Source organism: Manis pentadactyla, chromosome 3 (genome assembly GCF_030020395.1).
Source record: "Manis pentadactyla isolate mManPen7 chromosome 3, mManPen7.hap1, whole genome shotgun sequence".
In the NCBI taxonomy this organism is placed as follows: Eukaryota; Metazoa; Chordata; class Mammalia; order Pholidota; family Manidae; genus Manis; species Manis pentadactyla.
This window is the reverse complement of record NC_080021.1, coordinates 162,594,971-162,620,216: the sequence shown is the minus strand read 5'-3', so window position 1 is coordinate 162,620,216 and position 25,246 is coordinate 162,594,971. Positions and strand designations below refer to the sequence as shown.

Genomic DNA, 25,246 nt, shown 5'->3' with positions numbered 1-25,246 from the left:
GACGTCACCCCGCCCCCTCCTCTGGGAAAGCGTGTGTGTGTGTGTGTGTGTGTGTGTGTGCGTGCGCGCGCGGTGCGCCTCCCTCTCCCAGCTCTCCTGCCAGCCCCTCCCTTCCCCAGCTCCACGGCCCTTTCAGTGGGTCAGTGGTCCAGATCAGGAATGCGCCAGCGGGCACAGCGGGCCTGGCTCTCCCTGCGCTTGGACGTCCCCACACTCACACTCTCGCGCTGGCAACACGCACACACAAGCCCCCAGCACTGGGTCACCGCGATTCCGTGGGATCCCCAGCGCGGTATGAGGATTTTAGAAATCATCCAGACAAGGAAACAAAGAGAGAAGCTTTTCCAATCACTTTCCTGAGCTTTTTCACTTAATTCCCCCCATCTAATCACCTCGCCTGCAACCGCAGCCACCAGGTTCACGCCAGGGCCGAGGACTGCGCTGGGCTGGCCATCCCGCCTCCCGGCCCCCGACTCCGCTCGGGCCGGTCTCCACGCCTCGCCGCGCCCCCTCTCGCCCGCCTCCCCTCGCTTCCCGCGGCCTCAGTTTCTGGTTACCTCTCCACGCGCTTCACTTTTGGGGGGAAGAAAGGAAGGGGAGGGACGCCCTGAGGGGGGCAGCCGAGTTGCTATTTGTGGCCAAAGAATCCTCTTTAAAAGCAGCAGCAGCAGGAAGGAGGCAGCAGGAGAGGCGGAGGGAGAAGAGGAGACCCGGCCGGACCCCCAGCAGCGAGCGGCGGAGCGTCCAGGGGAGGGAGGGAGAGGGAACGGAGACACACAGCGGCGGCGGCGGCAGCCGGAGAAGCCGGCGAGGGCGAGCGGGGGGAGCGGAGGAGGAGGAGGAACCTCCGCGGAAGCCGCGGGCTGAGCAGGGCCAGGAGGACGGCCCGCGAGGAGGCGGCGGCGGCGGCGGAGGAGGAGACGGGCTAGGGGTGGAGGGCGGGCGGCCGGGCGGGGGACGCGCTCCTCTGGATGCTGGATTTCGGGGTTTTGGACTCACTCGCGGACTCTGCTCCACTTCCCCTCTCCGGACTGGGCTGGCCGCACGCGGGCCGGGCGGCGGCCGCGGCTCCGCGGGCTTAGATTGGCCGCGCCGAGGCGGCGGCCGTGGCGGGGCGCGAAGGCGCTGGAAGAAAGTGCTGGTGGCGGCGCGGGAGGCGGTGGCCGCGGCTGCCGGAGCCGACATGGCCAGGTACGTCCCCCGCGTCCTCCCCTCCCGGCGCGCGGGGCTCGCCCTGAGCCCGCCGCCCGCAGCCCGCGCCTTCCGCGCCGGGGCCACGGTCCCGCGTCCGCGAGCCCCGCGCCCCGGCGCCCGAGCGCACAGTTGGCGCCTCTGAACCTCCGTAAGCGGAGCCCTCCCACGGCTCGCTGCTCGCTTAAAGCCTCAGACCACAGAAAGTGGCAATTCTAGAGAAGGAGTGTGTTGGGGTCTGTGTGTATTTGTGCGACCCCCGCTCTTTCCTCCTCGGGTGGGCGTAGTATTGGGGGACATGGTGGAGCGCTGGGGCAAACCGACCCTATCCAGGGATTCTTCCTCTTCATTTTTTTTTTAAATTTTAGGGGTAATGGTTACTGTTTTAAGGGGTTTGCTCATGGTGAGGGGGAGATTTCTTTTTCCTTCTGTCCTCTGAACTAGTGGGAAGAAGGAGAAATAACAGGAATCCAAGTCTACACGGCTACCATAGAGGAGGGGGATTGTTTTGGAGACCTTTCCATAGCAGAATCAAAGCTTGTACTTCTGCTACGCGAATCGGCTGTCCTTACACACTCATTCCATAGGGAAGGGTACGCAGAATTTACAATGAAAAATCCAAGTTGTAGGGAACAATTTATAAAGAAAACCATAGCAAACCAAAGGTTCTTTTCTATTGATTTATTGTAGTTCTGATATAGACGTACAGAAAACTTGCATTGTTTATCTGTGAGGATGATTTTCACTTAAGTGAAGTCAGTTTTCTTATGCTTAAAAGAAAAAAAATATCTTGAACACTAAGTGTGAGCTTGGCTTTCACTAACTGAGTGTTCCAGGGTTCTGAGTAGTAGTTCCAATCTCCAAAACCCAGACTATCACAATCCACTTGTACTGTTTTCAGCTCCTCTCCTTGTATACGACTTGTCGCATGTCTCCTCTGTTTTCTAAAATTCTTAAGAGTTATCTCCGAGACCAATCTGCAGTTGGTGCCTTAAACACCCGGAAAGATTCCTGAGGGATTGCCCCTCCGCCCCTATATTTTCTCTTAAAGTTTTTTTTTCCCTTTTATGAGCCCACAGCCCGTGATTTAAGGAGTTGAGCACACACATTTTGTCCCTCTCAGAGACTAGAAACTGCTTGTGACTTGAGATGGGTTTGTTGCTGGACTTCTAGAGCTACAAATGTGGACCTTTCTCTTTGGTGTGTTCTTTCCAGCCATCCTATATAGCATGTATTTGGGGAATTAGTCCAACCATTGATGCACTTCTGACCATTTTGACTGTTCTGTCTCTGATGCAAAGTGTATGCACCCACCACTCAACTTAAGTAAAACCAGGGTCATGTACCAAGACTTGAAACATTCTGATTTAAGGGAATATTTGAGTAATAACAATTTAAAGATTATGTTACGTTGGTAATATGATGATATCCAGGATAATGATACTTATTTTGAAAGCATATTCTGTTAGATGACCCAGATAGGTATTATTTTATTGCTTTCACAAAGAGAAAATAAATTTTTAATGCTCAATGTCTGAATTCTTGAAACAGACATTCTAAATGGACAGTAGGAAGAAAATTTCCCTACCTTCCACCTCCCATAATTATGTACTGTACTTTGCTTTTCAATGGAGCTAGCAATTCTGTGACAGATTTCTTAAATTCACCCTCATGCTATCAGCTATTATTGTACTTTCAAAGTGTGAAATTGACAAGCTGGTCAGTTTCATGAATTCAGCTGTCAGATTGTGTCCACTTAAAAACTGCTAAGAGCTGTAAATGTGCCTGCCTGGAATTTTCTTTTGTAAAGGAAAGACAGCAAGGAGATGAGGATTAAGGGCCGTTACTAATTGTACATCTTTTGAAATAGGTGTACTCCAATGTGAGTTTTATCACTGGCTGTGATTGGGAAATATATTTAGATTTCTACTATTGTAAAAGTGGCATTCAGTTTGTATCAGTATTTCATTTTTAATAGTGAGCATTTTATAGAGAAATAATCTGTTCTTAAAACCCTCAGTAATAATTCTATAATGGGAATGAGATTCAAAGAGGAAAAATGTCTGGCAAATATATTTTAATATATGTAAGTAATATATTTCATTTGTAATGACATATAAAGAAGTGGATGTATGAAATCTTTTATTATGGTGGTTATGTAACAAATTCTTCTTGGACCAGTGCAGTTGTAGTTACTAAAGTAATGACATACAATGATCTATTTTAATATATATGTATTTCAGTAGATAACCATGAAAGTAAAACTGCTTAAAGTTTTAAATACAATGATTGATTAGCCTTTTAAGATTGAAATTCATTTGATGCCAGAATATCTCAAGTCGGGAACTAAGAATTGGGATCCCCTCATCTGCTGCTATTTGCTAAGCCACTAGGGGCCTGTATAACTGTTCTTACATCCAGGAGATACTCCTGTATGGCATATGCAAACCCTTCCTAGAGAGACATTAAAAAAAAAAAAATTCAAGTGGGCAGTCCCCTAAGTTTTTTTTTTTTTTAATTTAACCTATTAATTCATGCTCTGATGATGTTAGTAACAGACATTGATTGAAGGATTTTCGAGAACAGTATTTAGAGCTTTTCTAAAACTATAGTTATATGAAGATGATTTTTCATATAGCGGGTAAAATGTAGAAGTATTTGCGCAAATTCATATGTGATCTGCATTTCTCACTGTATGCCATGGATAAACAAGTAGGAGCGTTAATAACTTTTCTTTATTGGACTGATAAGGATGGTATTTGCATACTGTAGGGTTAAAAGATAAATGAAGCAGAAGTACTTCAAAGAATGTGTAGTCATAGATTGATGGTGTGATTAAACTAGCTTTGTAAGTGCTGTGCAAGTCAGTGTAGAAGGAGACTCTGAAGCTGTGACGACTACAGTTTACTCAGCACTCTCGGGACCTGGACTGAAGATGCACTATACATTTTTAAGTGTCAGTTTCACAAATTTGAAATCGACCAGCCATGGCAGTCTTGATAGACATTAGGTGATAAGGTCAAGTATACTTACACTGTTCTTTTGTTGATTTTCAGTTTTTCAAACTGACAAGGGTGACTATTTGTAAAAGAGCACACTATAAACATTTGCATATTGGATTTCCTTCAGACCAAACTTGATTTATCAAGTCATTGACCAGTTCTGTTTTAAAAGGGATTCTATGGACCAATAAGAATTCATTAACACAATAACATATGAAAAGTGTCATTTCAGAGAAGACAGATTTCTCAGGGTGAGTTCACTTTAAAACTACCCTTCTTTAGTTTCAGCATATATCCGTCATAGTCTGAGAGCTGAGTAGGTGTATGCTCTACCCTGGGATCCTGAAAGCATCACACTTTTAGGCTAACCTTTCTAAATATATACATTTAATCTTTGGTCTTTCGTACCTTTTTAATTCCTCAAATTTCTGGAAATCTTGCAAGTAAGCTTTACCTTTAATGTAGTGTACTCAGTGGCCATAAATATACTTTTAGGATTCATATTAAAAGCACAGAGATATGAAGTGCTAAATATAAAAACATAGTTATTCAGGTTTCTAGAGTATTCAAAGAATGTATTACTTTTTTGCTGTTTTCTTAAAGGGGTAGTACTTTTCGGTTGAAAATATTAGTGTGGGTAAGTAAGCTATATTTTAAGCTAGGCCTACCCTGAGTATCTTACTGACTTACAGAGTTTTTACCTTATCTGTGGATGGTTTGGTTCCTTGGAAACCTACTTCCTTATGATGGCACAAAGGCAACTTGCAGCCTTAAGTAAAGTCAGTGTTTAAAAACATTTATATTTACATTATCAATGATTTGCCAAGAAAGAGCAGAGAAGCATTCTCTCTGTGAACCACAAGACTGAGGGTTCCTGTGTAACACATCAGCTGAAGAAATCTGATAATGTGGAAGAAGATTGCTTATAAGGGGTTGGTCAGTATATTGCATTCTCACACACATCACTTGTTTAGATTTCTGTAACTTCATAGTGTGGTGATAGTTCCCACCAAAGGATAGGTTTGCTTGGGGATACGTTTTCTATATAGAAAATTTCATTTGCTTCTAATTAGTAGTTGGTAACATTTGTTAAAATCTTGGCTTGCATTTGTTTTGAAAAGTAAAGTGTCTAAATTCTCCCCCATTACTTAAAAAAAGAAAAAAATTGTGTTTCAGCTCTCCACAATTAAAACTTTAAGAAAGATAGCTGAAAGAGTATGTGGCTTATGCTTACTGATTGTTCATTATATGAAATTATAGCCTGAGATGTAAAAGTTCAGCATTTTCTCTGCATCATAAGTCTCGGGGAGGTCAAAGAGCAAATGCTTATACGTTGTAGCACCCTCTGACCTAACATAACTTGTGAAGTCGTGGCAATGGTGCCAGATGGAAGAATTAAATGAAACAGAATTCCTTCAAGATTTTTCATACAATTATACCTAAGGCTTATGTCCATTGCTGCCCCTTTAATAAATTACCCATTTGCTTTCGTAATCAACAGTCAGTTTGCATCTTCTTCTCTTAATATTTTATTTATGAAATATTTTTAATACTTACACATTAAAGTAATTTAAAAATTATATCCATCTATTCCTCAATGCAGTTTCTCAGTGGGGAAAAATTATTGAAACAATGCCTATAAATGCTCTGCCTCTTCCCTCTCAAAATAGTGCAATTCAACACCTTTCAGTTCATTATTTTCTATTTGATGCTGATACATTTAATAGAATTATATCAGTACTTGCCAGTCAGTCTATAGCTTTTGTAAATCACAAAAATTAAGAGCAAAACTGAACTTGCTCTTGGCTTTTCAACCTTCACTATCCCCCAGTCAAATCCCTATGTATTGTAGATAGGTAAATTAAAATGAAAGAGATGACAATTTAGAAAGTGAAGATAACTGATTCTTTCTGTAAGCCAGCAGATCAGGTGTACCAGTGGCAAATAATATTGAGCAAGTTAGATGTTCCTCACTCCACAACTGCACCAAGCAAATCTTCCTTTCCTTTACAAATGGCCGGTCTTAGGTGGCAGACTCTTCTTCGGCTCCTTCAGCATTTGTAACAAAATATAAGAGCAAAAGCAGCCATCTCCTTAGTGCTTTGAATTTTCACTGACCATAAACACTGCTTAACTTTGATATTCAGATAACAATGTCAGGAGCATTGTGACCTTTACCATGGTGCTATTTACTGGGTTTAAACATTGTAACTCTGTCAGTTTCATGAGACTGATTGAATTTATAAACTCTTAATTGTCTTTTTTTTTTTTTTAACAGCCCTGGAGCTGTACTTTTTGATGTAGAAGTAGCTAACTAAATTGAGATTTATGAATTACATTTAGAAAGTAGTGCTTTTCAATATTGCTTTGAGATGAAGAGATAATGTACTTTCAAATATATAAAATGATCATCTGTAATCATTGGATCACAAGTAATAGGAGACTTCTTTTTTTAAGGTTTGGTAAGTGGATTCCTTTTCTTAACAAAATTTTGTATTAGTACTGATTTTATAAATAACCAAAAATCAGTTATTGTTTAGTCTTATTTCATGTGCAGGTATATAATGTATACAAAGATAATGCTAAATATGTCAAAGTCTCAGCTGGCTTCCTCTTTGTTTTTCTTTTTTGCTGCAATGAAAAAAAACATAACTTTGATAGAAGAATTGAATTTATATTCTAGCTTTGTCACCTATTATCAGTGGCATTTAGAGGGAAAGTCATATAACATTTCAGGGTCTCAGTTTCACCATCTGCAAAATGGAGAGAATAACCATAATGTGATAAAGATCCAAGAAAATAAGAATTTGTCATATTTTGTATTTTAAATTTCAAAAATCCCTGAATATGGGAGTCATGTAATGAGATGCTATATTCAATAATGCTAGTTTCTATGAGAGAGTTCTGCTATCTTTAACTGTCTGCTATAAATAACTGCTACTGGACTGAAAAATTAAGGCTTGTTAGATATGGGTGTTTTGTGTATGTTAGCTCTATTGGCACTGTGGTGTACATTCTATAATTACTACAGATGCTAGAACTACCTTTTCCTGTTCTGCATGTTTACTGAAGTCTGTATACATCAGTCTGTCTTAGTATACTGTTTATCTCAGAAAGTGTTGGAAACAAAAGCTAGAAATGGTTTTATCAAGAATGTACACAGTGCATTTTGCTTAAAAGTAACAAATGTATTAATAGAGTCCTGATGATACTTGCTATGGAGTTGCAGTCTAGAGGAAGAAATGTTTAGAAAGTCTGTTAATTAAAATACTGAACTGAAAGCATTGCCTTTTTTTTTCCCCCTTGAATGGTAGTGCATCTTCGAAAGCTGCTCAGCTCTTTGCCCAGTGCAGCTGTCCTTCCCTGAAAGATCAGGTTTCAAGAGCAAATGATGGATGGTGGGTGACTGTAGCCAGTTGTGGGGTTTGTTCTGAGGTCAAATGTATTGATGGAGGATAGGAATTTACTGCCTTCTGTCTCTCCCTAAGATCTACCAGTATAATTTCACAGAGAAAAATTAGACTAGACACATCAAATGTTGACCCAGCATCCCATTATAGGTCAGAAAGACATTTGTTCTCAGTGTTTAAAATAATTTTTCCCTGCATCTCCCTTCCTAATGCCCCACTGTTGCTAAAATGACATACTAAGGGTATACTGATGGTTTCTTACTACACATGTAGACCCAGCTCCACTGCAAAAACATCTGAAATACTTGTAATAGCAACTTAATTGAAATACTAGTAGAAGATTTTAAGAAACAAAAAGTGTCTACCAGATTTGGCTTTTCTGGTTGAAATAGTTCGGTGTGATTTTTAGATACTTCCTTTTATATCTTCTTTTAAATCAATCTGTCAAGATTATTTGGTTTATTGGAAATAACAGTAATCTATTGGAAAAGTCTTTATATTCCTAGTCCAGTTACTGGCCACTGAGTTAACTTTTTTTCTTGGAGGGAATTATAATATTTTCATAGAGGAATAAATTTTCAGGAGCATCTTCTATTGGAAATCCTATGAACAGAAGTTGTTCTGTGTTCCTTCTTTGACTGTCCCTTCCTTCAACATTGTTTCCTGTACATCTGATGTTTTGGTGTCCATGTCTCCATCTCCATTCTAACCTGTTCTACTGTCATTTTATCTACAGCCCTCTTCAGATCACTCACTATCCTGTCTACTGGGATATTCCTATCTACTTCTCACAGAAGCAATCATTTCTGCATAGATGACCCTCAAAATACATTTGCTACCTTCTCTCTGAAGTTTCAGACCTGTATTTTTTATGTGCTAAGTTAGATGGTCGAGAAACAGAAAGCTCTTCTGTATCCCAAATTCTGCATTTTATAAACCTAAAATATTCCATCCACCCTCATGTCTGCTCCCTTTTTCTTGGTACGTCATCATCTGATTTATCCCTGGTATGGTAACTTTGGTGTCATCTCTGTCTCCTTCCTTCCTTTCATTCTTGTCTCCATCTGAATTAATAGGTTCTTTTCTGGTAATCCCTTTTAACTTTATCACTTCCTTTCCATTGCTACCTTTGCAATGTTGCTTAGATGCTTAGCAACCATTCATAACTTGCTATGTGGTCACTGTGTTTTCTCCTTTCTCTTCTTCACTTCTTACTAAAAATGTTTGCTTTCTGAAATGCAGACCTTCCCAAGTCTGCAGCCTCAAGTGCTAAATCCTCAGCACAGCAGCCCAAGCCTTCTGCAGTCCAGCCCTGCCTCGCTGGCCAGCCACCTCTCCCACCATACCTGGATGCCCAGTCTTCCTGCAATAGCAAGTCCCTGTCCTCTGGGAGAAGACTACTTTGGGTCTAACAGTGCTGTTCCTGGGATTCCCTTTCTCTTCCTACCAGCTGTCCTCACTTGCATCCATTGAAATCCTAATTATTTCCTCATTTTCTCATTCTCAGCTCAAGTGCTATGCCCTTTTCTTTGAATTTAGTTCAAGTTGAATTGAATTGAAATCATGAATGTGAAGAATAAGTATTCATTTGAAACCTCTGATGATGCCCGGGATGCTGAGATAGGTGAAAAAACAAGTATCTTTTAATTTTCTTGATATCAGAAGTACAGGAGTAGTGGTCGATGAGTAAAACCGTAATGGCAATAGTAGCTAAAATTTACCGAGCACTTACTATGCGCCAGGCATTTGACATAGCACTTCGCGTTTCATGTTTGACATAGTGCCTGCAGAATCATGTTTAATCTCTAAAATAACTCTGTGTAAGTCAAATGCTTTTATTATCACTAGTTAATTCAAAAGGCAGCTGATATATAGAGAGGGTAAGTAATTTGCCCAAGGTTGCATAGCTAGATATAGTAAAGATGGAACTAAAAGTGAAGGTTTTAATTCAAGCAATATTATCCACTCCAATCTTAACTGCTCAATATAGTCTTGTGTCTGACATGAATTTTTTAAAAAGATTATTTCATATATCCTAGGCAAATATACCCTAAAACATGGTGCTTTCTTGACCCAAATTCAGGAAGAATCTTAAGCATTATATAGGTTGTCCCTCTACCAGTTCTGAAGAATCTTTGGCTCTTTTTCTGCCTGAGACTATGAGCATTGGAAAAAAAATAATATATTTTTGTTGTTGTTGTTGTTGTTGTTTTAACTTCAGCCATTTAGACTAGATGACCTTTTTTTGGCAGTTGCCTTCCAGCTCTAAAAATACATGCTTTTAGGCCAGTGACACAACTGCCTTAGCTCAGGGGTTAGTCCTGGAACAGAAGTGGTTAAGTGAAATATTTTCACCAAGAATAGTTTTTAAAATCACAAAGGCTGGCATTTTCACAGCTTCCCAACAGGTAAGAAATCAAAGCATTTTTATAAAGAGAAGTAAAGATCCAGCAGGGATGTCTGAAGAGCAGCCTCCCATCAAAGAAATGAAATTATGCCAAGCGACTGATATATATATGCATTCTATTTATTGGCAGCCTGCCCTACACAATTTTATCTGGGAAATTCTGTCCATTATGTCTCTTCTTAAAATACTCTATTTTCACTGCTCACCTGGTAATTTCATTATCCGTAAGCGATGGGTGATTTGGTGAAGTTTTTCCCCATTTAACCTGTTTTATAAAGGTTTCGCTTTTTCCCTTTTTTCCTAAGGTCTCAGAGGCCTACTTTTGATTAATTATGGTTTTATAAATAACACAATATAAGATGTTACATTTGTTTGATGATTTGGAAAATTATTTTTCTCTGACAACAAGGCACCCTGAAGTTTTAAATCAGACATGGTACATAAAATAAAGTTACATGGAAATGCTTTGGTCTTTTATGGCTCATAGAATTTCAACAATTAAGTCATCCTTGCCCAGGTTTCTAAATGCTTCTCATATGCATATACTGTCTTATTTGCCCATGTTTTCCTATGAGTTAATCTATAAACAGAGTCTCCTAGAAGCCTGAAACAGGGTGTACTACCTTCGTTAGCTGTATTGTGTAGTGAGGGTTCTTCTCCAGATAGGTTCTTAATAAATCTTTCTTGATCATAATAGTTAAAAATTAAGAATGACAATTTTAATAAATGTTTTTAGGCAGATTCACATACTAATTTAAGAATAATTGCCTAAGTGTATTTAAATCTGATTTTTACTATTGGCCAGACTCAACTTGAGTGTTTTCTTGTTACAAAGAAAAAAATAGAAAAGACATCATTTAATTTTTTGGTTTAAAATTGTCCTTTAAAATCTGTTTTCTCTAAATCTTTTATTATTCCAAGTATAGCAAAAATAAATACTAACTTCTTTCAACCACATTTTTAACCATTCTAATATTTTAGCTAGCATCTGCTCACAAGGCCTCCATCATCTTTCTCCTAGATTGCAGCCTCTCTCTGTTTAGTTGAGAACTCATTGTAGTTATTTCTCTCCACCAGTGTGGTCTTCAGGAATTTCAAATCTGATCAATTCATCACTCTCCTTCAAATGTATCTATGGCTCCCCATTCTCTCCTATATAAACTTGAAGTACTCGGCAAAAGCCACTTGGCCCTTGTCCTTCCCCTGCCTTTGCTCTTGCCTTCTCGCCTTCTCATACTCATTTTCTCTGTCTCGTTCCCTCTTCCCAATGCTATATGTTCCAGCTGAACTAAAGTATTTGCTGTTTCTAAGATGCACTGCTTTGACTCTTCCATTTGCAATTTTGAGCATGCTTTCCCTCCTTTCATATGGCAAGTCCCTTCCCCTTCCATTTTGCCTGACTCACATCTTCCTTCACGTCTTGCCTTAGCTGACAGTTCTTCCAGATAGCCTTCTCATCCTCCCAAGCCTGGGTGCCCTTGCCCTATGTGCTAAGAGAGCACTGGATCACTTCTACATATAGCATCTGTCATAGTGCACTGCAATTGCTGATCTATGGACTGATTCATTTCAAGTTCAGTGAAGCCAAGGCGCATGTCCTTCTCCCAGTTGTATGTCTAGCACCTAGCCTATGGTCTGGCTCAGTATGGCAGTAATACTGGCACATCGTTGTGCAGTATTCCATGAACAAATCATTGTGCCCAGAAAAATCAGAGGTGACTTAATTCAGGGCTGACATCTTACAATCCATATGTTTAATATTTAATTTGACAATTTATGATAATATTGTTAGTTGCTCTTAAGTAATTGATTTTATTTTACTTGAGCTAAATTCCACTCACCTGGTTCCCACTAAACCAAGACAAAGCCAGATCTGAGTATACACTGTGTATGTACTCATATGCCATTAGACAAGACAAATGTGCCTTTATATCTGGCTGGGGTAGGAATTCCCAGATGCACTTAATTCTGACACATGGTCATTACTGAACCAAAAGCCATTGCCTGGCATGATTGTAGCTCATATTTGTTTTCCTTTTAAGGGGCCTCATCTCAGCTGCCAAATGTACAACAGGTGCCTTAGTTTTATACTTGCCAATCTGTTGTTATTCAAATGACCGCCCTAACAGAGACTAATGGTGTCTAATAAAATTGATCTCAGCTTTGGCAAGCCACATTCAAAAGAGCAAGAACAGTAGGAGCTGCAGTGTGGAAATATGCTGGTGGTGAATGTGCCAGGTAAAACATATATTTTTCAGAAGGTGACATATGCCTCACACATAGGTCCCTTGTTTACACTGAACCATGGAAATTTTCCAGAGCCCAGTGTTACTTGAGCACTAGGATTTGCAACATCTAATCTTATTTTAGATGGACTCGCTGGGTGGCATGGGGACAGGAATGGCTGTGCCAACTTATCAATGAATGGCTGTACCATGTCTGTAAGGCACAGCCAGGCAATCTTTTCATGCCAAACAGCTGCTATGTATGATGGCTTGTGTTTCCTGTCGTCAGAAATTTGCTTCACTAATATCACAAAACCTTGTAAAGACTTGAATATCAATAAGGATAGCCAGGAGAGGCGTGCTTTTGTTTGCAAATAGGAGCTAATGTTTGGACTCTTTCACCCAAACGCTGTGCATGATTTTTGAGTGTTTTTACCATGCTTTGAAGGAAGCTGGCCTAAGGAAATCTTTACCACCAAAGGAAATATGCTCTTGACACTGGCCACCAAACTCACAAGTATTAGTGAAGGTGAATGTTAGAACCAGGTATCACAGGCATATAGAATTGCATTCTGGGGTGGGGGGCAAGGATTTTAGATACCTCATTTTACTCACCCACTCTTCCATTTATGCTTTCCTTCTTTAAAGTGCCATACATTCAACTCTGCGGAATGCAAGGCCCTGTGAGACTCTAAGGATGACCAAAAGATAGCCGAGTACAACTTGCACTATAAAACAGGCAGTGATATGGGTTCGTGAGATATTGGAAAATCCATGTCAGCATAATGTCCTTTTCTAATTGGAATGCTCTTTGTTGTCATGTGGAAAAAAGCTACTCAGATTCTACCATGATAGAGGAGATACAGGATCCACTAAATAATAATAACAATCACTACTGGAGTCAGAGAGCGTGGTTAGACCCTTAGCTGCCTAGCCATGCTTCACTTGGCCCCCCAGCTAACTGAGCTCATCTAATTTCCTGTGACCTAGCATATAGAATAGTTCTTAGGTTAGGATTTGGTTATTACTGGACCATCTTTTTATATTATTTATACCCATCCTACTTGGAAAAGGATTTGCAGCAGCTATTAAGTCATATGCTTCATTATCCTTAATAAATCACCTTAGTAGAGAAGACAATGGATTATTGTACAGATGGTTAGTTTCTATGAGAAATTTTAAAAAGTATGTATCTTCTTAGCCACATTCTGACTGCTACTTTATTTCAAAGCATTTTAAAAAACATAGAGCCCTTTAAGGGTATACCAAACTAGTCATTTATTGACCACTGTTCATACTAAAGATAAGTGAACTATGTAAAAGTAATGAAAATATTAACAGGTTTTAATAAATGTATTGAAAAGACCTGTTACCATTTCTGATGCATATAATTTTCAGCATAGTCTTCAAAATTTGAAGAAAAGATCCACAGTGATGTAGTACGATTTTACAATAGTAATGCTCTTTACAACTTGAGAAAAATAATGAAATAAGCAAATAGATTAAAGCTTGCATCTATAAGCCTATATGAACATGGTATCACTTATAGGTAAAGGAGAAAGAAATTATTTTTTAGATATTTTAAGCATGAAAGTTTTTCATTTGGATTATTTAGGTGCTGGAGTAACAAATTATGCTGTGTTTTCATATCTCTAGATGAGAACTAAACACATTTCTGTCTGTAAAACAGGCCACATTGGTCTCTTTGTCATAGAAATAACTATTTCTCAGAGACTAAATGGGAAATTTTCCAAAGGTGCTGGAAAGGACATTAGACTAAACTTCGTGTTCTGCTGAGGAAACTAAGATCCCAGAATCGAGTGGCTTCACTGTCCCAGCTAGCCCTTCCACCCTGGTCTCTGAAACTCCAGGCCATGCCTTTCTATACTTTGCACTGTCCCTGTTAAACTGCCGGAAATGGGGTTCTGGCCAGTGTATTGCTGGTTCTGAGTTGGAGGAAGGTTCCACATCAGATAGTATCTGCTTCCATGAGGAATCTACTGACTTTTCTTATCAAGACTCAAGTCAAGCGCAAGAACAGGAGACATCATTATCCTATTTTTTTAAATTATAAAAACCAAGTCTTGTTATTACTTAATTAAAACTGAATATAATTATAAACTCAATTGTGCTAGCTTTATTTCAGGAGTCGGTAGCCACATGTAGCTAGTAGCCATCACATGAAACAACTCAGACGTAGAACGTTTCTGTTTGTTGCACGAAGCTGTATTGGACAGCCTTGATTGACCTAATCAGTTTGAAACACCTCTTGATATTTTCAAGGTTACATATGCAATAAAATAAAAATAGTCCATTTATGTGTTGAGAACATCCATTGATCTTAGTAGGAAAGAATGTACCTGTCAGTTGTAAGTGAAAGGTATTGTGTCTCAGAAGTACATCCTCAAGGAAAGTGAATTGATAGTCGATTCTGTGTATTTTGTCTAATGACAAATAGGTCTACTTTTTGATTTTGTGCATTCCCAAGTAGAGAAATGCATGTCTATGGAAGTCCAATAGGAAACAAACTGAGTACTGTCAGTTCCACCATATCTCCTCGCTGATTTTCTCGGGAGTCTTTCTGTGATTCGCCAAATGATTTGTCTTTAAGCCCTTTTCACCGTGGAGCCCTATGAGGAGGATTAAGGAAGGAGTGGTGATATAGTTGAAAGAGAAGGCTCAGTAGGTTGAGCATATAATTTAACATCCAAACAGGATGCTGTAACAGTGAATGGGGATGGTCATAGTGGGACACTAGGCATGGCTAGGCTGTCCTAAGCAAACCTCATAGTGATGTCTTAAAGCTCCATATGCTGAGCTGGGCAAATGCGTCGTTGTCAGGGTGGCTGAAGTGGGCAGGGCCTGAAGGAAATCCTGGAGGTGCAAAAGCTTTACTAGCTTCTTCTTGGCCTCTCTGCTACTGTCCTTTCACTTTATTATATAGTGCTCTAGAACTTTGTCAGAGATGAAGCCAATGTCACACGTAGTTAACACTGGCTAGCACATATCAGAACAACCTGCTAGAAGTCATTGGAAGAAATGTGGTGGGCAGATGAGGCCCTCCCAACTCACGTCTCACAATCCAGGAGGTATGAGAGACAGAGTAGTAGAGACACTACTATGCCGATACCTTAACCACCTCCCTCCCACCTCTCCACACCCTCCCTGATGCCCAGGCAGGGGTTAAAGGCTCGGTTTAATATTCCTGTAGAGCTTTAATAGAACAGACAGAGGAAGGAGGATGGATAAAAGCTGAATGACTTGGTAACAATTCCTGCAAACATAGCCTCACTTTCTCCTAAGCAGCCTCTCTTTCGGTCACAAAAATCTGAGATAATTGTTCCCAAGTGCCTTTCTCTTTTCCTTTCCCGTCCTAACTCTCTATCACCTCCCACAGGGAGCACCACAGGTTCCGGTATTTTTAGTTGTGGCATTTGCATTTCACAGGTAGATTTTGTTTTGGGGTTTGTTTTTTTTTTTACATTGTTACTATAGTTATATAAAGAATTGCTTTGTTTTAAATATGCTTTAGAAGTATATACTAACAGGTAGTTTTCGCTTGTGTTTTACATCAGTTCTGAGACTCTCTTTGTTGATATTTCACTTCAGTTTTATGATCTGAATGAGCAGAAACAGGATCCTGAGGGCTAAGTGTTTTTAAAGGCAGTTGGTTAGGAATACAATCAATTTGTGTATTAAGCAATGCTAATAACTTTTTTTTTTCAAAATGAGATTAGTAGTTTAACGGACAATATAGTGAGAGAAAAAGTTATATATACAATTTCAAAAAGTCAGCAGCACTCCATCCAACTCAATTGTACAACATGTTGGACAATAAACTTTCTTTTCCACTGTAGTAAAATACACATTACAAAATTTACCATCTTAACTATTTTTAAGTGTACAGTTCAGTGGTGCTACATACATTCACCTTGCTGTGCAACCTTCACCACTATTCATCCCCAAACCCTTCATCTTGTAAAACTGACGCTTTATACCTATTAAACAACTCCTCGTTCTCTCTCCCCAGCCTCTGGTGACTACCACAATGCTAATAACTTCAAAAAAGGTGCAAAGTTCTCTATTAGGAGCAGGAGATTGTAAATATATAGTTCTGAGAGTATTTTGCTGTATAATAAATTGGTGTTTGTTCAGAACCATGGACTGTGTCTCCCTCCATCCTCCCTACAAACTTTCTGAGTTAAAAAGAAAAAGTGTATTTCCATTTCTGTTTTAACAGATATATTTATTTATTTCCTTACCAAATTGCATTCATGGCAAGGATGGAAGTACTTATGCTTCCTGACATTTTCAGGCCCCTGTAACAATGTAGATGAGGGGAAGGTCTACTTCAAGGCAATTAGTCCACTAGAGCCTGGGACACTCACCTCTTTTGAAACCCCATTTTTCAAGTCTTGGCTTTTTATTGTGATTATCCATACGGTCTCTATCAGTAACTGAGGTGAAAATCAGGTTGCTCTTGTAATTACAGAACTAAATCTTGATGGTTACAGGAATATTATGATAGGGCAACAGCTATATAAAGAAGCCACACATTTTCACTCCAGAAATATTTATATAGTCCATCTTCTCAACCCCACACACTGTAGTCATGGCCTATAGCATTCTAGGTAATAGCATAGAACTTGGATTTGTCATTATAGAAAGGATACTGAGAACTCTTGGTTAAGGTGACGTGGTGATTCATATATGACATTGATCCTTGCTGGTTGAAATCTCTTGGTCACATAGTTACATGCACTGTGGAAGATGCAATATCAGCTTCAGTTCGGCACTATAGTTAATTGATGTAATTGGGGTCAAAGGGTTGCTAAATCCATTAAAGGGGTGATTAATCAATTTCAGTTGTTTAATTATATGAAAAAAATTAAGGGGGCATGATTAGTTTTCAGACATATGTGGTTTATGTGTTAGTATTCTACATGTATTTAATTACAGACCTGCAAATTAAATACTGAGCCCTAGTGGTAGTTCCCATCTTAAGTAGAGACGAGAAAGGCACAGAAATGTGGAACTTTCTGCTTGTGTGTGCCTGATGAGTGGCAGGGTGAGATAGGGTAGCTTGGGCCACGAGGAGGTGATCTGAAAGAAAACATGAACCAGAGGTAGTTTTTCTGATGTCCTGTGATCAAGCGGCACTCTTTCCGCCTTTCTCTACTCTAACTTTTATTAATCTCTTTTAAAGTATTAAAAGTAATATAACCTCATTGTAGAAAATTAGCAACAGGAAAAAGAAATCCTCAGTAATCCTGCCACCTGACACACCAATTCCAACATGAGTAAAATTCCTGGTCCTTTACATTGTATGGTGAGTTTGCTATTTCGGTACTTTGTCTCAGTTAACATTGTAGTAAAAATATTTTTTCTCTATCCTGTGTCCTGATGACCGTCATCGTTAATGGCTACCCAGCATTTCATTGACTTGATGTATCTATTTCCTTATAGTCAGCCACTTCCTTTTTTCCCCCCTATTTCTCTCACTAGTCCAAATACAAAGCTGCGAGGAACATTTTACTGGAGGTAACTTTTTTCTGTTTTGCATTATCTCTTACGATCAATGCACAGAAATGGCACCACTAGGTCAAGGGATAGGAACATTTTTATGTCTTTTGAACCATTTTGCCAAACTGTTCCGAAGAGGATGTTTGGGCTGATAGTGCCACCAGTAATGCCTGGGAGTACTTGTTTCTTTTCCTCTTGGTCAGTGTGAAAACTCTCATCGGGTTTTGCTTATGTAATAGACAAAACATTGCCTCATTATTGTTTTCATATGAATTTATTTAATTACTACAGTGATATTTTTTCCCAAATGTTTATTTGCAAGTAATTATTCGTTTTACACACATTGTCTTTACATGACCTCTCCCTAAGGGTTTTTATTCATGAGTTTATGTTCTTTATATTATTAAGCATACTAACCCCTTGTCATGTTTGTAAAAAGTATGCCTTAAGGCTCTTTATTGGTCTTACTTTAGTAATTCTTTTTGCATACAGAGTTTTCATTTATAATCTTGTATGGTCAAAACTATTGATGATCTTGTTCTCTTGTTATTATTCCTATTACATTTTGAACTAGAAGGTCTTTTCCTTTCCTAAGATTTTCATCTAAGTTTTCCTGGTGGTAAATTCCTCTTGATGGTACTTTGTATCTTTTCTTCAGCCAAGTGGTTCTCAAACTTATTTAGACAGTGAAATGTCTGAAAATGTTAAATAACCATGAAATATCATTATATTTATTTTCAGCTTACAAAACAAGTACTGCTTTGCTCAAAGAAAGTAGAACTGTAGTACATAATATACAACCAAGAGTTATATGTACCTAGATTTGTTTTGAATTGTCAAAGCAAATGACCTGTTCTTTAACCAGTTTTCTTTTACTATTACTATTCATAAATTGGTATTGTTTATGTTTTAAGCAAGTTATTTGAAAATAGTATAAGTTTACTAAAATATCTACGTTAAGATGATTTTGAGTTGGATTTGAAATGGGTGTTACTAGTTCATTTTAGACGTGAAATGTTCACGCAGCGCATAGAACATGGGTGTTTCCAAGCAGAGAAATGCAGTTTGATGATCTCACCTTCAAATCATTTGTAAGTGATATGTAGTTGTATTATAAGGCAAGGTTCTTTACTTTTTTCAAAGTTTACTATTACCTAGCCATGCTAAATTATACTGGGAAATCTCTCCTTTATCTTTACAACCTCACAATAAAACAAGCAAACAAACAGAACTTTTGTTTTAAATGGCACAGTCTTTCATTTTAAAGTTAGATGCTAGATCATTTGCTAACTAGGGAATGCCTGTTTTGACTTAAAATTCAACTTTCATGTTACCAGAATCTTGTCTCAATGAGTTTTATAGTCAGGACAAAGACAACATTTAATTTGCATATGCCTCAGTTTCTCATCTCTTTTCTTTATTCTATTTTTAAGATAATATCTTTATTCAAGTTCTGAACTTAGGAGCTAAAATTACCTTAAGAATTATATGTTGAAGATGAGATCTTTGGAGGTGATTTCTATATTTTTGTAAGGATGAATTTTGATTGTATATTGTATATTTCTGTGTCTATTAGTTCTGTAGATGTCCTCACATTAAAACCTTTTGTTTATAACCAGAAAAAACAATCCAAAAAGAGTATGGGTTTCAGTGATTAACCAATAACTCTGGTCTTTTAGAGATTTGCCAGGGCTCTGTTTGTGAAATAGAGCGTCTCTTGTAGTTTGCTTTGTCAGTGTTCTGTTAAACTATCAGGATATTCAAGTTCTGCATTTTGAGCAGTATTTATGCCTGAATTAATTCACAAGTTTCAGGGTCACTAACTTCAATTATATTTATTATTATTTACCAATTTAGTCATCTCTTAACTTATATAATAGAGCATTATCAGCACATAAAACCCCAAAGTCTAGGACATGAAAAATGGCAGTTAGACAATGTTGCTTTGAAGTTTATTTGTATATTAGTTAAACAAGTATTTACTGAGATTCTTCCATGTCCCACATGTGGTTCCTGCCACTGGGGATGCAATAGGTAACAACAAAGGTGAGATTATTTTCTGAGGGGGATTTCCCTCTAATTGAGAGATAGTCAATAAACAGTATGGTGTTTTACAGTATACAGTAGTGTGTGATAGAAAGGAGATAGTGACAAGTACTGTGAAGAAAAGTGGGCAGGCTGGAGCTGTGCTGCTTTATGTAAGGTGGCCATCTGACAAGGTGACTTTATGGTGAAGAGGAGTTCAGCAGAGAGACCTGAGTGCAGTGCATGCAGCAGGTGTGTGCCTGCTGAGATTGCATTCCTCGACGCCTTTGAAATACAGATTTCCTTCTTACCTCTATTTGTTGAGGCTACAGTACTAGACACACCCCAGTCTTCAGGCCCACACACACATCAAATGAGGTGCCAGATCTCTCTGTGCTCTCTGACCTCATCCTGGCTAGAGCTGGTGCCCAGGAGGTCAGGTGATGTCTAACCAGGTGGAAGGGCAGGGTCATCCAGGTCCTACTTCCACCTCATGCTCTGGTTCTGCTCCGCTGACCCTCTGGATCTGGTGTGTGGGGCCCCACCTGAGTATTTGCCTAGACCACTGCCTTTCCTGATTACTGACTTCAACCTGGCATCCTTGCATGTCCTAGATGGTCTCTGTTTGACCTTTTCTGTGCAGATGGATTCCTCTGTTCAGTCATGCCCACCCTGTTAGGCAAAAGCACTGGTCATGCTATGAGTTTGTATTGCTCTAAATAATTCACAAATATTGAAGAATTACACACTAAGCTGCCTCCTGTAAAGCAATTCTCGATTCACTTTCTTCTCTGCTCTCAGTTTATGAAGGAGAAAACTGAGAAACAGTAAGTTTCAACATCTTGCCCAAAGCCATAGGAGGAAGATCCAATGAGACATGTGTTAGAAATCATTGTCTTTGCATGTCCCAGCTCACTGCACTGATCTCGGGATGGACTGGGGTTTAAATTCCTACTGTGGACTCTCTTTGGTCCTCAGTTTCCTTATAGCTAAAATAGGAATGATACATGCTTACTAGTATTGCTGTGAACAGTAAATGGGATAATACATTTAAGACAAGTTTTCTTCACACATGGGATATTTAGTAAATAAAGCAATGTTTATTTGTATCAATGCTTTTACTATTACTGCCTCTGCATCTTCCCTTTTATGTAAACCTTCAGAAATTAGATGTATGGCCAGAGTTACTAATAACATTATTTCTGATGTAAGAGAGAATAGGTAAATTATAAAAGATGGTCAGATGCTTAAGAGAAATATTTTTCTTTATTACTGAATTTATTATACATTTGAATATATAAAATTAAACCCTATCATGTGAATTACTACATTTTAACATTTTATATGACAAAGTATATGTCTTAAATTATTTTTCATTTAGCTTTATAATATTATGAATGACTACATGATGTTATGAATTGTGCCCATTATTAAGGATGGCATCACCCACCTAATAAATGGCAATCACATTATATCCTGTAACATTTTGTTTTATTCCCCAAGCTTTCACATATTATGTAAGCTTAAGTTGTACAATGTGTAGATTTGATGCTTTATATGTTATAATGTGCTTCCCACCACAGCATTTGTAAGTTCCTCCATGCCGTCACCTAATTACTGTATCTTTATTATGATGAGAACATTAAAGATCTAGTCTCTTAGCAGCATTCAAGTACATGATAGTGTATCATTAATTATAATCACCATGCTTTCATCCTGAAATTTTGTTATAAGATCTAGAGGATAATGAAAAAAATTTATGTAATACCTACTAAAGAAGTAAATAAATAATTTGAGAAAATTAAATGTCCTTTACAATACATATTTCTACCTACTGGACTCAATTCTCCATCTTTCTGCTTGTCAGTTATTGTATATCTGGCATATAGATCATCAAAAGTAGCTCTGTTCAGACATCTTGCAGGAGTTTCAAAGGTTATGTGCTCAAACCAGTGTTAATAACCTCTTGGGAATGAAAGGGTAGTAGAATACTATCCAATAAGATTAATTCTTTAGCAAGGGATTCCTGTATAATAAGTCAGAAAAGAAAAGCAGTAAGCTTCATATCTCAACCTTTAAACCCATTTTTTTTCCCTTTATCACCATAAGCTGTGTGGTCACGGCCTCTGAACTGGATGCATTCCCATTGGTGTTAAGATTGCTGAGCTCCACAGAGAAATATCAAGTCAGTTGTGTTACCGATTTGTTTTTAACTTGATCAAAATAAGAATAAGAAAGAAAATGTTTGTTTTTCTTATGTTATACAGCTCTCTGGATAATGAACAGTGGATGTTAAATTTATGAGAATACTAATATTAAGTGAAGGGTTGCATTTCTTTTCATTTAAGATACTATTTTCTGTTCTTTGGGGGTATGCATAGTTACACAGTTCAGGGAAAAATGAAATCTCAGCCAATAGGAAAAAAAAGAGAGAGAACTTCAATTTAGAGAGAGATTAAATATCCAGTCTCCGTCAGACATGGTTACTTTTGCAGTTGAAAGATTTCATATTTAAAGTAATCCTCTTTGTGAAGTCTTGTGATACTGCAATGTGACCATAAACTTCTTCTGTTAACAAAACACACATAGTAGGAGAGAACACTGGTTAATATTCTGTTTCATGTAACTTGAAGCGTATTGAGGCCCTGTTCAGTCAGGCATTTCTGAAATGTGTGGCTGTTTTGGTAATCACCATAACTGATTTACTCTCTTCGTTGTGATTCATCACCTACTTTCCTTATGCTTTTCAAATTGTTGAAGTTATTTGATAAAAAGCATGATGGCCTAAGCTGCCACTGGCCTCACATATGACATATCTTTGTTCTGCCTTCATGCCTACAAAAATACAATGTTACCCACCATCAAATTCCACTGCGTCTTGCAGGATTTTTCTCAAAGCAATTCTCTATTAAGGCAAATTAAAGGCATACTAAGAACTTTGGGGAGTTCTAGGTCAATGCACACCATTTTATATCAAATTTCCATTGCAGGATCCTTTAATGTATTAATGCATTTAGGGGCTATCTTAGTAGTCATAGGACATATGTATAGATTAAAATATATATATATATATAATACATATTTTTAATTATCAGTTACTGTTTATATTCAGTGTATATTGTAACTCTGAGATTTGCAAACACTTTTGATTTTTGCTCTTTATCTGTCAAGCTGTTTGAATGATTTTACTGGACACTACTAAAATAGGAGATGGATACAAGTAAATTAAAATGTGTACCCATTCCCAACTGTCAAAAAAGCATTAAAAGAAAAATAGAATAGGGCTTTGGTAAAACATTGTGATCTGGAGAGCATTTTTTTTGCAGATTAAGTATATGTAAGTGGTCTTCGCCATGTGGAACTTTCTCTGCGGCTTTGTAGTGTTTGTAATACAGTTGACTTATGAAAGTAACACAGGGCTGAGATGAATAAGCAAAGTGTTTTCAGAAGGGTCAGGTTCAGTCTAACTGACTGAAACAGATATATCTTGATGAATTAATTTTTGTTAGTATTTGGAGATGATGTGTCTGATTTAGAAGGAGTTTGAGTTCACATTAAAGGGATTTTGTATGTGACTGTTAAAAAAGAAAGCTTAACAAACTTGAACATTGCTCATCTTGGCATTTCTCTTCCTATCTGTAATGATTGGCTTCCTGAGTTAGACTGAAGCTTTCTTTTGAAGTGTATGTGGACTTTATAATCTCTAGGTCAGGCTCTGAGCATCTTTGCATAACATATTCCTCACATGATTTCATAATCGTTTAAAGGAGGCAAGCCAAGCGTACTTTGCTACAGAGTAAGCAAGATTGTTTTAATTTTTTAACCAACTCAGTTAAACATTTCCTGACATTTTCCTAGGATTCAATTAATTCTCCTAGGATTCAAGATAATGATGAGAAAAGAGAACATCTGTAGCAAATGCAGGATTCAATTTGTACAAATTCTGGAGGGGAGTCGCTAGTAGAAATCATTCCTTTTCTCTGCCTCTCACTCTCAAGTATCAGAAAACCAAAAACAACCATTTTCTGTTTGACTGTTTACTGGCTTAAGCTTTCTGGTTTTACCTGGCTTGTGACATATTCAACAAATTTAATAGGTAGCTTCTGTAAATTTCTTTTTCTCCCTCCATCCCTCCCTTCTTTTCTTCTCTCCCTTCTTCCCCCTTTCTCTCTTTCTTTCATTTTTCTTCCTCCCTGTCTTCTTTCCTTCTCTCCTTATGAAAAATGGTCTGCTGTTCTGGGGCGATCCGCGCCTGCGATGCTCACACCCAGAGCTGCAGTGAGAGAGGGAGTGAGCCCACCGCGCGAGACTGGCACGTGTGTCAGCATGACTCTCAGTTGAGGAGCTCAGGCCCCTTCCTAGAGGCTGCTTTCCTCAGGAGTTAGATGAGGTTGAGCCTCTGTACCTCGTTTGGTTTTAAGTTGTCTTCTCTTCTCTGGCTCTGGTGGGAACATACTGTGCACTGTGAGTGGACATGGAAGACCAGTAATACAATTGGAGATACTGTCCACTTGTAACAGAACCATTTTCCTTTCCACGATGTAGCCATGCAGTACAGGACACAAACGTGTTTCTAAAATGTCATTGTAACCTGGCTTACAGATATGAACTGTGTACACAAAACAGGTCAAATACTTATACAAATGTGTGTTTTTTTTCCCCAAAACTTAATTTCAAAGAACAAGAGAACTTATTTTGGACTACCTAACACCTTGTGTATAGGAGGTGAGTAGAAATTATGCTTGAGTGCTGAACATAGATGGATATTGATTAGGTGCGTGTCTATCAATACTTAGGAAGTTATTCTAGAAATAACCCACTTCTCTCAACCCATTGTCCACTAAATCTGGGCTAATTAGCATGTATTTCCTTAGTTACAAAGAATCTCTAGTAAAATTATTATTTGAATGAAAAGGAATTGTTACCTCATTGAAATATAGTGGCAACATTTTATTTACAATTGATGCTATTTTACGCTACTGTTACTTCTTTTGTGGAAACACAAAATTGAACTTCAGAAGTAACAGATTTGATGTGGGAGACCTGGATGATTATCCAGTTAATCCATTTAATCCCACCTAAATATGACCTATATGTCTTAGGTTTGTTGTGAGGATTTATTAAAATAACACATCCAAAGTGCTTAACCCAATGCTTGGCACACACTAAAGTGTTCAATAAATACTTCTTTATTATCTACAGACATAGCTTCTGGGGCTGATTTTGTCTCTATCAAACCCTGTGAACTTGCCAAAAAATTAAACTTCCTGAGCTTCCATTTTGTTATCTGTCAAGTATGGGCATTAGATTCAATGCCCCTTCTAAATCCACAGATTTTCTACATGCGTATCTTACGGTGGAGCTGGCTCACCACAATTCTTCAGAAAAACTAGTTCTTGAGTATTTGTAGTATATTTGATATACAGATTTTACAATAAATGCTAATATCACTCATTTAATCTT

The 25,246-nt window shown here is 38.3% G+C and overlaps 1 protein-coding gene across 26 annotated transcripts in view; it reads left to right on the top strand.

Moving 5' to 3' along the window:
* PTPRD (protein tyrosine phosphatase receptor type D) overlaps nt 1–25,246 on the top strand; it is a 1,529,902-nt gene that overhangs the window by 1,035,570 nt on the left and 469,086 nt on the right. For 4 of the 26 annotated variants that reach the window (XM_036878818.2, XM_057498684.1, XM_057498685.1 and 1 more), the window contains exon 1: nt 1,054–1,191. The exons of the other annotated variants lie outside the window; for them this stretch is intronic. The gene's annotated coding sequence lies outside the window, so the exon portion shown is untranslated. Of the gene's footprint in view, nt 1–1,053; nt 1,192–25,246 lie in introns of those variants that run through there. 26 annotated transcript variants of the gene reach the window in all.